Below are 15262 nucleotides of genomic sequence, written 5' to 3'. Positions count from 1 at the left end.
ATGTGTTATATTGACAAGATTATTTTATGGTAAGCTTATTTTATTTTATAACAAATTTCTAATATATAATATATAATCTAATATATAATTGAGTGTTCAATAAATAAAACTAAATTAAGGCTGATCTTACTGTATGTACTGTACACTTTCTCTCAATCAAAGAAATAAGCAAAACATTTTTGAACAATGACCTGTATTTTTGAAAATACTACACAGTTGTAAAAATGGACTTTCAATTCAGGCTTCCAAAATATACATGAGTCATATTTGTACAATGCATCTCTTGAAAAACATTCCACAACATTCCTCAAAGTTATCTGCTGGAACCTGAATTCAACATTGTGGGGCCTTGTGACATCGCACTTATGTAAAAAATAGTTTTTTAAATGTAAGAACCATAAGGTAAGGTAATATGGCAACAGGGGTGTAATTATTAAAATGACACAAAGAAGAGACTTAAAATAACATTATAACCCACAGGCACACAACCAAGAGACCTAAACTGATTAGTATTGGCTTGCTTCTATCACTAAACATCGCAATCACTAATACTACACGATGCAATCTGTTTGTAGTGGTGCACCTTGGGAAAAAAATTGCAAATTGGTGAAATTGGTGCAAGGCGCCATTTCCATTGAGAAAAATGGACAATCAAAGTTTGAATTTAAAAAAAAAAACAACAACCATGGCTTGAAAAGTGAAAACTGCAGTAATAAAGGCCCCAAGTTGAAAAGTGCCAGAAAAATAAGTTTCACTATGTACTGCAACTTTACCAGTGCTGGCTTAAAAGAAAGGATGGTACATATTCGAAGAGGTAAACATGTTGTTCCCACATCATAACTGGAAAACTGTTCAATCGTACAGTCTGGTCCTGAAAACCTGGGCCTTCTTTGAAAGGCTGTTCCTTTTGAGCTCCATAACCAGTTTCTATAATACCTCGAAGGTATACTTTTCCAGTGGGTAGGTGAGGTTCAAAGTGTACATTAGTCCAAACAGCATTGCAGCTGCTAGGGTATAGTTATCCAAATCCTGCCAGACTCTCTAGCCTTCAAGGACTATCCCGATGTCCTCAGGGCTGCCATTGGCATCTCTTGACTTTATGATGTAAATTCCCATGGTTGTTTCCTTATTAGATCGTTGGATAATGGCTTCATCTGTGGCCTAGAAAATGCAGAATTCCAAAATTTAATTAAACAGAACACTGGTCAAAGAACATTATACCAAATCTTATTTTAATCTGTGTCACTATTCCAAAAAATGTTAACATTAACACATTAGGTGAACAAAAATGGATTCATTACAGCATGTGATTTGAGTCCTCAGAATGCTTAAAAAGGTAATGCATGAAGTGAAATCTCCATGCAAAGAAGCAGAATACTGTCAGAGCATAGAGAGGTGTTCAACTATGAACTCCACACATCGTTCTGATGCAGGTAAAAGAAAAAACAAAAACAAAAAACGCACCCATGGTAAATTGTGAAAATCCCAGGTGATTTTCAACATACTCCTGGCATAGAGTGACAAGCAGCATTTTGTTAAAATTATTATTTTCCCTAAAGTGTATACACAAATTATTTTTTTCTTACCTGGGCCGTGGGCTCCAGAATGTTCTGCAGTCTTCTTCCTATTTGTCCTCCTCGCCTTTTGAAGACCTTTATGAGTTTGTCAGATAGCACATCTATCTGCGAGAGTAATCTGGACTGCAGTGGCATGGTGGTAATGCGCTTAAACTCTGCATTTATCTAAAAAGACAAGTTGTCACATAAAAATGCTGTCAAAATCTCAAATCTCACAAGGTTACATCCACACAAAGTTGTTATTTTTTGTCATGTTACTATTTATTAGCTATGGGTCCCATGTTGCTGAGCAGTTCCATAGTTGCCCTTACTTCCATACCACCCAAAGCCTGTTTGCAATCACAGCAGTTGCCTCCTTCTGGCCATTTTGCAGTTCTGCCAAATGACCCAGAAACTACATCTATTATTGTCATATACACATCAAGGTCTTTCATTAATACTTAGTTAAATTAGTTAATTTGACCTTTCCAGAAAATTTACCTTACAGAATGTGAGATAACATATCGTTAGCTTCATAGCATAAGTGCCTAAGTCATTTTTTGGTCAAATTGAGATTTTTGCCTAACTTTACTCCCCTACCACTGCTGCATCATCCTGTCCGTCTGCCTATGTCATTGGCCAATCACAACACTCATAAGAGTCAAAAAACATACTTGCCTAAGTCATTCATTTGACTTAGGCAGTTTTACCATTGGACTTAGGCAGTTTTGCTACAATCAATTTGACTTAGGCAGTTTTGATGTATGCAAAATGGCTGATAAGAAGAAGAGGTTGACCGCAAGTGAAGCCCTTGCTCTTCTTTTTGATTCATTTACATCTGGTAAAAGTTCATATTTTTTTAGTTTTTTGGTCACTAAATGTATTTTCATTCAATCAAAGAGGTTATGACCATGTTAAAAGATTACTTTTTTGTTGCAAACAAAGTATGATGGCTAGCTAACATTAGCGTTAGTAGTGTAGCATTAGCATAGTAATGTAGTACAAGCTAGCAGCTAGCTAACAGCAGCATGCTACCAGAGTAAATCTTTGGCAATTTCAAAGGCAATTTGAGCATTTTCAGCAAGTTTGCAAATTATATTATGTTTCAAACATTTGCTTTTTATTAGGAGGAGAGTCTAAGGACGGGGGACGCCCTGGGTTCATTGTTAATTGTTAAATTGGACTTTATATTGACTGTGTTCAAATGACTGATACTGGTTGAACTCTATTGCCAGTAATATTCATGTAGCCCTTTGAGGCGACTGTTGTTGTGATTTTGGGCTATACAAAAATAAATTGATTTGATATTAATAGTACAAATTGATTTTTTTTTTTTTTTTTACATAGCAGACATTTTGACTACACAAGTAGATTTAGATGTCATCTTGATTTACCATTTTAAGATACTCCAACAGCATTTTATTTTCTGTTGTATCATCAGGAAAGGAAGTTGATGTGAACTTAGAGGAGTTGGTGGATATAGATGAGGGAGAAGGAGGAAATTATGTTGATATGGGGCAACAGACTGATAAGCAGCCAGAGGAAGGAGAGGAAGATGAAGGAGAGGAAAAGAAAGGGGAAGGAGAGGAAGATGAAGGAGAAGAAAAGGAAGGGGAAGGAGAGGAAAAGGAAGGCGAAGGAGAGGAAGATGAAGGAGAGGAAAAGAAAGGGGAAGGAGACGAAGATGAAGGAGAAGAAAAGGAAGGGGAAGGAGAGGAAAAGGAAGGAGAAGGAGAGGAAGATGAAGGAGAGGAAAAGAAAGGGGAAGGAGACGAAGATGAAGGGGAGGAAGAGGAAGGAGGGGAGGTGGAAGCAGAGGAAGAGGAAGCCAGTCCAACCCCCAGCACTTCTGCTGTTCGTCACAAGCGTCCACTGCCCCATACGTGGAAGAAAAATGTCATCAAAGAAAAGCGTCTGAAGGGAGAGAATTACAAGAATACAATGGGACAGGAGAGACCACCAAAGGCCATGGGCCCACCATGCACATCACAGCACTGCTTCAAGTCAACGAAAAGAAGTTGTGAGCTACTGACTGAAGTTGAGAGAAGAGGAATCTTCAACAATTTCTGGTCCATGCCTTCCTGGGAGACACGCAAGGTGTATATCCAGACTGTTGTTGAAAATGTGCCCATAAAACAGAAGAAAGGTGGTGTTGATTCAAGGAGAACAACATCTCTGCTATACCACCTGCAACTCTCAGATAGATGCAAAATACCTGTGTGCAAAAATCTTTTCTGTTCCACACTTGGTATTGCCCTGAGAACCATTGGATCATGGTTAACTGCAGGCATGAAACCCAACACTCATACCCAGCCCAACCCCAAGATCAACAAGACTGGTCCTCATATGCCAATATCAGATGGAGACCAGGCCTTCCTGAAAGAGTGGCTCTCTGGAATACCTACAGTCCCATCCCATTACTGCCGCCAGGTTCCCTCTTATCAGAACAAGAAGTTCCTGGAGCCAGGAACAGTTTTGAGAGAGCTTCACAAGGAATACCAGAATGCTGCCAATGAGAATGGAAAGCGTGCTGTGAGTGAGACATACTTTCGGAAGGTTTTTGGAGAGCAGGATTACTCTGTGTTCATTCCAAAAAAAGACCAATGTGACATCTGTGTAAGCGCCAAGGTAGGAAATACAGATGAGGATGCTCTTGCTACACACTTGAGATTGAAGAGTCAGGCTCAAGCTGAAAAGGCTGCAGACAAAAATGAATCCAGTGACACACTTTCAGTGTGGACAATGGACCTTCAACGCGTTCTTCTTTGCCCCCAGACAAAAGCAAGTACAATGTACTACAAAACTAAATTACAGATGCACAACTTTACCTGCTTCAACATGAACAACAGAGATGGGTACTGTTATGCTTGGGAAGAACATGAAGGCTCCCTCAGCAGTGAGGTTTTTGCACATCTGCAGTCCAACCACTTTGAGTCTGTCCTACAGGCCAACAGAAACATTGAGAAAGTCATTGTCTGGAGTGATGGCTGCGGGTATCAGAACCGGTGTGCTACCATCAGCAACGCCTACCTTTACCTGGCCATGAAGCATGGTGTCAGCATTGAGCAGAAATTTCTAGTTGCAGGCCACACACAGATGGAGTGTGACTCCATGCACAGTCTAATTGAACGGCGCATTGTGCAAGACGTTTACACTCCACGAGATTACGTTGTCATCTTTGAGGCTGCACGCATTAATCCATCCCCATACAGGGTGACTCATGTTAAGATTCAATATTGAGGAAGGGTACAAGAGGTGATCGAAGAATAACCACACCGATCCGGCCGGGTGAAGTCAAACGATGATTTTAATGAATACACGCGTGGGAAGACAACTCTGTACGCAGACAGGAAGTAGTCTTCGACTTAATCAAAGCATGAACAGATATTTTATAGCATCAGGGTTTGTTTACTGACGCCCCTTCATGCGTCACCGGTACATTTTATACATAGATCAGATCAACATCATCATGACTTTTCACCTAGAAAATCATCTTCTATTTTCATGGCTTGGTACTTTCCGTTCTTATCTTAAAATGAATTGTTCCTCTTTCTTGCCGAGACAACAAGGAACGGTTCCTCTTTTACCGAGACAATTTTGTAGTTACAGCCAAACATAACTAACCTCTCCTCTAAATAAATCTAATTTAACGTGTGTGTGTGTGTGTTGACCTCACATGCTCTTTGTGTCACCTCTTCACCTACTGTCTGTGTCTCGTCCTCAAATGCTCTTTCTCAATTCACCTGTTGCACTTCTGACCTTTTACCAGACCAGAAGCTCACTGAGACTATGTGTATGTCTTCTACTAAATAAATGTTTTAATCAAGAACCTCTACTTAAACCTTAATATAAAATGACCTGATATAAGTGTTTTGTAAGCATGTATTGCGATTCCTTCTATGGCTCCAAGTCACTTGCACAATAGATTGTCCGAACATCGCGCCGAACAAAGCTTCCGACCCCCAATTAATTGACCGAGCTCCAACTCTTTAATAAGCACAGATATGCATTGTGTATAAAATAGTCATAACTGCTTAAGGCCTTCTTAAAGCTATCTGTTACATTGTTAAAGCCTCGTCTTAGCCTGCGGCTCAAAATAACTTCCTGCTTCTTTCTACATACAACTTCCTGTCAGCCTGCAACTCAGTCTTTCTGAAAGAGACACTGTTTAAACCTTGGAATGCAATATCCATGCTGCAGATTATATTATTAATGCAATGACAATTATTTAACAATAGCAGTAAAATAATTTCCCTCCTCGACACTCCCCCTTTTGACCTCTGGAACACCAGAGGTCACAATACATTGTGTCCTCACGCAGACCCTTCTCTGGTGGTCTCGAACCTCGAGATCTCCAGGATCCTCGCCCCTCCTGTGGTCGCCGAGATCTTCTGCAAAGGAAACAAAACACCTTTTCTTGCATCTCCCTAACTTATCCTATCTGGGACTCTTTAATCAAAAGCATGATCCTAATTATCTTCTTAACTTATTGACTTATATTTATGTATACTCTTCAACGTTACTCATCCCTTTAGAACTCTTTAAGCCCTGCTTTTACGTCCGGTTGCTCGCTCTATTTTCCCTTATCTGATCATCAACATCCTGTGCACAAGTTGTCGCTGCTGCAAGTTAATCTACTCCAAAAGAAAACAACCACTTTAATCAATTAAGTTTAAGCATATAAGCAATTACTCCTGTATACATTTCATCATAGCTAAATGCTGCCTTGAAACAACTCCTATGTGTTAACACTAACTTCATTTTAAAACCTCACATTTCCTATGTTATCACCTGTTTTGGTATAGCCTTTTTATTTCATTTTGCTCCCTTTAATGTAACAATACCTTCTAATTCTAATGTATCAGACTTAACCAAAATATATGCTTTCCTTCCTCTTTTGGTCCTTCTTTAAGTTCAGTTAAAAGCTAAATGAATTTAAGGCCTTTTGCCTGGAATCAATACTGTCATGTGTGTTTCTTAACTCTGTGTCTGTAAGCGTGTGCAATCCTTCATGAACTCATATTATCCTCACAGTAGATTGGCTAATCATAGCGCTAGCCAAAGGCTCGTGACCCTCCAGAGACAAATTTGAGCCACAACTCCTTTAAAAGCACAAAATGCAATATGTATAAAAATCATTTCTACGTAGAAGCTCCCCCTTTATCCTAAAGATAAACCTATGTAATATCTGTATGTGTACGCCTACATTATAACCACTACTTCTAGAAATCAAAAAGAAATCAAAGCTGTTCTACTCCTTCAACCCTCACTAGTTTTCCCTCTAAGATTTATTCACAGCTTTGAAAAACCGGCATTGTATCTTCTAAACAGGATTCAGTTCTGTCTTGGTCCTGGGCCATGTTGGCCCAGTATTCTTGGTTCCTTGTATTTTCGCTCCTTATTTAGGCCAGGTTTTCTGAGGTGTCCTGTTGTGGTGTTCCCTAAGTGTTTTTTCCCTTTGTGACTCTTACCCCCTTGTGCCCCTCTGTGTATTTATGAGCTCTCGTCTCTCTTTGTGTTTATTCCATGTTTCCCCCAGCCTGTTATGTCTGTGTTCTCCCCGTGCTCTGGGTGTATTTAAGTTGTGTCTTCTGTCATGGTAGTTGCTGGTTTGTCTGTGTTGTTTCCCCTCGGTCTCCCTGCATCCTCGTTTCTGGTTTGTGTTATTAGCTTACCCAGTTTAGGTTGTTTTTTCCACCAGTGCTGTTTTGTGCCCACCGTTGTAAATAAATATTCACCTGCACCAGAGCTGCCGCCTTTTTGGGTCCTTTTCTACAACTCCACACGGCTTGCCTCGCAAACCGTGACAAGTTCACTTTTAATCCTTTAACCTTAACTTAAAAATAACAGTTTCAGTTTTACCATATCCAAATGATCAAAAACCCAAAAGGTCCTAAAATGATCCTAAATTATTAAACAATTAAATTATTAAACCCTAAACCCCCCTTTATCTTGATACATTTCATGTGTCAAGATACTATACAAAACTTAAAACTGCTCAGTTTTCCCCACTCATGATCCAATCTGTGTCATAAAAATAAACTTAAAACAGAACAGTTATCAGTCATGTGTTTCTACAATTAATGGTAACTGAGTTACATCAAAAAATATTTCCCCTTTAGCATTTGGCATTCTCCCAACAATATACTATAATCTCATAATCTAACCCCACCTAATAAAACAAAACAGAAATTTTCTCTGGTAAAAACAAATTGTTTATCCACATTTATTCATCCTCACCTTCATCCAGTCACACATTCACTCACATGCAGTCACACCATGTATTTGCTGATAGTGGAGCCTCCCGCACGATCAGATACTCCACCCTCAGCAAAATGAGCTCAGTCATTTTTTATTTTCCATAGGAAAATATTTCTTTATGCTTTTGGACTGGATTGACTCGCATAAAATCCTTTTTACAGGGACTTACGACCTGAATTGTCCCCAGGTAGCTTTCTCCTCAGCCAATTGTAATCTGGAAAGCCGCCTTATATTTGCTCCTCCCGATAATTTTCAGCGCCGTTATTCACTGTTGCAGGCCTGCTTAAAACAGAAATGAAAAATAGAGCTGATTGTTAGCTCATAAAAACAAAACAAAATCACCTGACAGGTTTTCTTTAAGTGCACTGTTACAAAATAATGGGCCCAATTTTAGACATGTCCATGTTTCCTAAAACTCCCTCTATTTAAAACAAAAACACCAACAACCCAAACCTAACTGACCGAATCAACCCATTACCACAACAACCTCAACAACCTTAAACACACAAGTATTTGCCACCACATAATTTCACCTCCTCAATACACCGAAAGTCTCATTAAAACCACACAATTTGCAAACAAAAATCACCCCCTTATACTCTTAAATTCAGCATAAGACCCCTTACGACATCATATAATCACTAAACTATAAATTCCCTACCCCAATCTGCACTTCTCGTCTCTGCTATGCTTCCTCTTCCTGAAAGTCACAGTCACACACACACTCCAGCTAATTTGCATACTGAGTCATCTCTCAAGAAGCTGTAACAACAGAAACATATGTTTAAACATTCCCAACTCATTAAATCATTTTATTTCTTCCAACAGTGATCACTAGTGTTGATCACTCAGTACGAGAGCACTCCTAAGTCACTCTTTTTAAAACTACTTTAATCCCTTTTTCGTTTTCATAACTCCCTTTGTCATATGGCTTATTCTATTCCTCAATTACAAACTCAAATGTATTTTATTAAACATTCACACCCTTGTATCATTCATACAAAATAGCAAGCTGTTCTTCATTGCCTATGTTTGTGTTCTTAGCCAGGTTTAATCAGTGTCTATGCATTAAACTCCATGAGCTTGTCTTGTCTTTATAAGTTTAATGCATTTCCTGTTTGTGTGTGAATTTGCATATGGTGCTTTTACAGTGTGTCAGACTCCTTCATAATTTTGCCTTTAAACAGTCAATTTTCTCCTCCCCAAATTTACTAACCCAAATTCTGATTTCCTACCTTAAATAGCAGCATTCCTTGTCCTCAGCCAGAAGGTAGGGCTCCACTTGCCACTTTCCACCTCCACCCTAGCCCAGCGGCCTTACCCGTCAGGACCCGTCTTCTTACTGAAGCCGAGAGTAATCGTGACTGTGCCTGCCTTAGGTTGTCCCAGGGTTTCGAGGTGGGATCTTACCCGTCATGGGCTATCCAGCCTTCCATACTCGCCTGATACGGGGCCCAAGTGGGCAGGGGAGGGAACACACTGGCTCTGGGAATTAAAGGAATGTAAGCTGCTTCCTTCATTGCATCTTATGTTAAACTATCTTACTTCTGACTCCTTCCTAGAATAATTTCACATATGGCACTATGTGTATGTGTGTTTTCTTATTCATTAATGTAATTATCAGTTATTTTCTCTCTTCATTTTACTTTATTTATCTGTTTGTTTGTAACGTTCTACTTTAGTTCTACTAAACCTTGATGTAAAAACAATACTCCCTTATTTCACGCACACACTCTGCATTTTGCCTACGCACACACTTCTCTCTCAGACTTCCTCTGTTCACACATCACCTTATATGGGCATGCAAACTTCCTGTCACCCACACCATTTCCTGTTACACACACACCGCACGCAGCTGCTCAGAGCAGCTCAAACTGCTTTGCTGTTTCTCCAGGCTAATCAAACTTATTTTGTATTTACAATCTACAAACCCTCTGTAATTCTACTAACTTTTGACCTAAAATGTAGCATCATTCACACAATGATTTCATAATCCTCTCACACACACCTTTTAAATAAACTAAACTCTTATAACATCACTCATGCCTCTCTCAAATTAAAAACACTTTCAAACTTTAAAACCTCCTACTTTACATCACCCAAGAAATACCTCTCACACCTTTATTCATCATGTCAAAGCTTCTAGTCACCGCATTCACACTTAAACTGTGACTAGAGTTAAGGAATATAACTCAACACACTTTCCTAAGAGTATTTTAGACATGCTTGTCATAATCAAAAAGAGCAAGTAAAAAACAAACAAACAAAAAATTGAAACCTCCATTAATTCTCACCGCACACACAAGAAATTGAAAAAATAAAACCCACCAGCAACTAATGCTGGAGAAAAGTTACTACTGAAAGTGATGTGTTAGTCTTAAGTATATACAGTGCACTCAATATATTTATATATCTACATCCAAACTCAGTCAATTACTATACATCCACTACGGCAACTCAAAACTTTATTTATAGTCCTCTAATAAACATAAATGGCATTTGAAACACACACTCAACAATGTTTGCAGCAGTATTTGTAAAACCAACTGTGGCTTAAACAGTTCACTGCTTACTCATTTGCATTTTCACTCACACACACACCGTCTAAAAATAGCTCCAGCATTGCCTCAGACTCCTTTCACACAGAGATCTCTTATTACAAAGACGTCTTATATTTACAACTACTGTCAGATCTGTCAGCTTTAGCGCCTAACCAATTTCGACAAATTTAAAATAACCGCCCACCAATTAACCAGTATCAAGACTTTAACTGTTTCTGGCCTCATTTCTAAAATCCCTAACTCAATTTAAAAGCGTCAACCAACCCAAACTTTGCCTGAAGCTCTATTTTTGGCATTTCACAGCCAAGGCTTACCTCGAAGTGTTAAGTTAAAGTTACACGCCCGAAGACCAACTTCTCCTGTCCAAAAAAGCGCAGATACCGTTCCAACCGGTAAGGAGACTAACTCCTAGTTATTCTGGAGTGCCCCAAGCTCCACAGTGACCAACTGACTATCCCTCTTCGAGGACAATGTCTAAGCGTCCTTGACATTGGCAAGCGTTACCTCTGAGCACTGCGCTTCCTAGCAGACTCGAACTGCCGTTCTAGAATAATTTATAATACTTTGAAACAACAATCAACACCCGAAACAAGTGTATAACTGAGGCAGATCGACCCTGATGGACAATGGGGACTCTAACCCACAAAATGACCAACCAAGGTCTGACCTAATGACCAACCGGGACTTTAACCCACAAAATGACCAAATACCCTACCAAACTACTTGAGACTCTAACTCAATTTCTTTGGGACTTCAACCCAGTATTTAAACTTTTCTTATCAGACTCTTAACTACTTTCATTTCTTCTTAGCAGAACTCTAACTGCTTCAACTCATGAGATTTTCATCAAAATCAAAACAGACATCCACCAGTAACTTCAGTGAGTAGACTTAAATTTTATCATGTCCAATTTGGCACACTTTGGAAATAATTCAACAGGTAGTGCCTTACCTTTTGGATAAGCCGGCTTATGCCCACTCACTTAGACCACTGGAATTCATGTCTGCCCGTCAGACCACCTAAGACCCCGGATTTCTCCGTCCAAACCTCCAACTCTCCTTCCTCAATAACCGGACGAAGCCCCCAAATGTTAAGATTCAATATTGAGGAAGGGTACAAGAGGTGATCGAAGAATAACCACACCGATCCGGCCGGGTGAAGTCAAACGATGATTTTAATGAATACACGCGTGGGGAGACAACTCTGTACGCAGACAGGAAGTAGTCTTCGACTTAATCAAAGCATGAACAGATATTTTATAGCATCAGGGTTTGTTTACTGACGCCCCTTCATGCGTCACCGGTACATTTTATACATAGATCAGATCAACATCATCATGACTTTTCACCTAGAAAATCATCTTCTATTTTCATGGCTTGGTACTTTCCGTTCTTATCTTAAAATGAATTGTTCCTCTTTCTTGCCGAGACAACAAGGAACGGTTCCTCTTTTACCGAGACAATTTTGTAGTTACAGCCAAACATAACTAACCTCTCCTCTAAATAAATCTAATTTAACGTGTGTGTGTGTGTGTGTGTTGACCTCACATGCTCTTTGTGTCACCTCTTCACCTACTGTCTGTGTCTCGTCCTCAAATGCTCTTTCTCAATTCACCTGTTGCACTTCTGACCTTTTACCAGACCAGAAGCTCACTGAGACTATGTGTATGTCTTCTACTAAATAAATGTTTTAATCAAGAACCTCTACTTAAACCTTAATATAAAATGACCTGATATAAGTGTTTTGTAAGCATGTATTGCGATTCCTTCTATGGCTCCAAGTCACTTGCACAATAGATTGTCCGAACATCGCGCCGAACAAAGCTTCCGACCCCCAATTAATTGACCGAGCTCCAACTCTTTAATAAGCACAGATATGCATTGTGTATAAAATAGTCATAACTGCTTAAGGCCTTCTTAAAGCTATCTGTTACATTGTTAAAGCCTCGTCTTAGCCTGCGGCTCAAAATAACTTCCTGCTTCTTTCTACATACAACTTCCTGTCAGCCTGCAACTCAGTCTTTCTGAAAGAGACACTGTTTAAACCTTGGAATGCAATATCCATGCTGCAGATTATATTATTAATGCAATGACAATTATTTAACAATAGCAGTAAAATAATTTCCCTCCTCGACACTCAACTATACCACAATGACTTCATGAAGTTATCTGGCACCTATGTCACCAATATTCGACCCGGCAAAAAAGTTGGGGACCCCACAGTCCATGACCTCCGGGCTTTGCAGTACTTGACTGATGGACGGATCAGGTACAAGCTGGATTTTGAATCTGACTGGGAAGACCTGCCTCGGCGCATCAGCATACCCGACAACAAGCCATTCAAGTGGATCCCACTCTTTCCTGCTCAGTTGCCCATCACCCTGAGGAAATACAGTGACTTACAGTCAATGAAAAATGTACTACCAAGAGTGGCCCACAAGTACTATGATGATCTTCCTCATCAGTAGTATACATAGCCTACCAAATAGTACACACACACACACACACACACACACACACACACACACCCGCACACGAAGAGAAAGAGAGAGAAGAGAGAGACAAACACACACAGACAGATACAAACACACATAGACACACGCACACCTCTTTTATGAGCCTACAGGCCTCCTCTGCAAATTAATGGGTGGGTGAGGTGAAGTGAGTAAGTCTCCTTACTCTAGCTGCCATTTTGTGATTAAAATTGAAAAGTTACAGTGTGTTATGGTTACATTATAGTATGTCATGTTCATTTTATAGTTTGAAGAAAAACTGCCTAAGTCATAGGCATAATCTGCCTAAGTCACTTTTATTAGACAAAAGAAATGATGTTGGGTTTTGTTCTTTTTCCATACTTTTCCTCACATATACTTAAATGTTCTGTGAAAATATCAATTAAAAATATGCATGTGATATTTAGAAAATTAGTTTTTTCTTGTTTTCCGAAAACACAAAAAAATGACTTAGGAAATTATGCTATCAAGCTAACGATATGCAAATCTTCACCCCCCCCCCCCCCCCCCCAACAGAGCCCAGCCCATGGCAAACTAGCTTATTTAACTGTTTAACTAAAACATTTTAGGTACAACCAGTTAACTAAATGGACACGAGTTTGTTAGGCTACGTTCACACTGCAGGTCTTAATGCTCAATTCCGATTTTTTGATCAAATCCGATTTTTTTGTCTCCTCGTTCACACTACAAATAAAATGCGACAGCAAACGCGCTCTAGTGTGAACGCTCAAAGCGGCCCGCATGCGCAAAAGAAGATGTCACAGACAACGCGCTCTGTTTAGACCAAGAACAAACAGTATTGTTTGACTGATGGCTGTTAATATAAAGACTTCGGACTTTACGTTTCCCAATTTTTGCTTTAAGTTATTTTGTTATTTACATAATAATGTAAATAACCTAATAATGATCCTTATTGCTGTTTAAGAGAGGAGCGGTGCTTCAAAGGATAGCTGCAGATTTCTGTCAGAATCTGCAGATTATACAGTACAAATAAAATGTTTACGTTGTCTTCCCAACAGTTTCACTGACATCTACACTGGATGGCTAGGAAGCGTTCGCGATGTCTTCTCGGGCGCTGATAATTGGCTTCAGTCTTGTGTCGGTGACGTAAAAGGCGGATTTAATGCGACTTGACCGTTCAAACAGCAGTCGCTTTCTAAAACATCGGATATGTATCGGATTCAGTACCACATACGAAAGTGACCCAGATCGGATTTGAAAATATCGGATTTGCGCCGTTCACACTGTCATAGCATGATCGGATATGGGTCGCATAGGGTCAAAAAAATCGGATTTGATGCGCTTTCGCCTGCAGTGTGAACGTAGCCTAAGTCTGTATTCACTGAGAAAAAACAAGCGAATGTGACTGGGCACACACTGAAAAAAAGCTAATGCACATAATATTGTCCTGCAGCTTAAGCTAGCATTATCGTCAGTTAACTTAAGGAATGACTTGTTTTTTCCATTATGTTGCTCAACAGGAATTCATGAGAAAAACTTCCCCATATAATGGATGTTCTCTTCGTTTCCTCTCAAACATGTAGTTTTCAGTTTACCTCGACAAAGTAAAGCTCAGCACCAAACGTAAACGAAACAACGACAAAAAATGGCGGACCGCCACAGTGAATTTTCCCTCGCAGAACAGCCTAACATTGGCCTTTCATGGTTTTCGATAAACAGCCCACATACCTGTAAAATAACAACACCCCAGTAAAAGTCCACATATATAAAGGGTCTACACTCTTTCTCACTGGTGTGTTAGCTTTAAAATCCTATTTACCTTCAAGTGTAAAACTCCAGATGGTAGTAGATTTTCCAAAGCGAGAGACAAAAATGGCGGACAGTGCAGCCGATTTTTCCTTTCCAGGGGGCGGAGCTTGAGGATAAAACACGACTAACTTGTTTCTTTTCAACATGATTTGTTCTAAAAGAATGAATATTCTTAAAGAATAAATTAAAAGACAAAAATATGTTTAGATGTGAAATTTAAATTAGTCATGCTGGATATATGAAGTAATTCTATGCAGATTCAACAACCACCCTATTGCATTTTTTTCAGTGATGCAGCCCCTTCAGCAACTGAAGAATTTGAAAGTAAATTAAAACAAAATATAATTTTACATTAAATAAAAAAGTTTTAAACTTAATTAAAATAAAACATGTCTTAAATGAAAATAAGCAAACTGTCATGTTTATTGCTGCAATAAAAAAAGTTAAACACATTTGGACAGTGAAGGAATGTCAGGATTCTTGCTCAGAAAAAGGATCAACATGCTCTGAAGTCAGAGCATGTTCCAGTCCACAAAAACTTTTTTGTAACAAAATATCAATTTCTGCTGTCCCTGTATCGATACATTATTAGCAAACAAAAT

At 39.2% G+C, this 15262-nt stretch overlaps 1 long non-coding RNA gene across 1 annotated transcript; it reads right to left on the bottom strand.

The window, feature by feature from the left end:
* Positions 1-669: 669 nt before the first annotated feature.
* Positions 670-14865, bottom strand: LOC145430047 (uncharacterized). The gene is made up of 3 exons (XR_013910446.1): positions 14671-14865; positions 1587-1742; positions 670-1161 (listed from the first exon to the last, which is right to left on the bottom strand). It is a non-coding gene; the product is annotated as an uncharacterized LOC145430047 (long non-coding RNA).
* Between the last annotated feature and the right edge of the window lie 397 nt (positions 14866-15262).

Source organism: Astatotilapia calliptera, chromosome 7, assembly GCF_964374335.1.
Source record: "Astatotilapia calliptera chromosome 7, fAstCal68.1, whole genome shotgun sequence".
In the NCBI taxonomy this organism is placed as follows: Eukaryota; Metazoa; Chordata; class Actinopteri; order Cichliformes; family Cichlidae; genus Astatotilapia; species Astatotilapia calliptera.
Note: the sequence above shows the minus strand (reverse complement) of the source record. Positions and strands in the feature narration are given on the sequence as shown.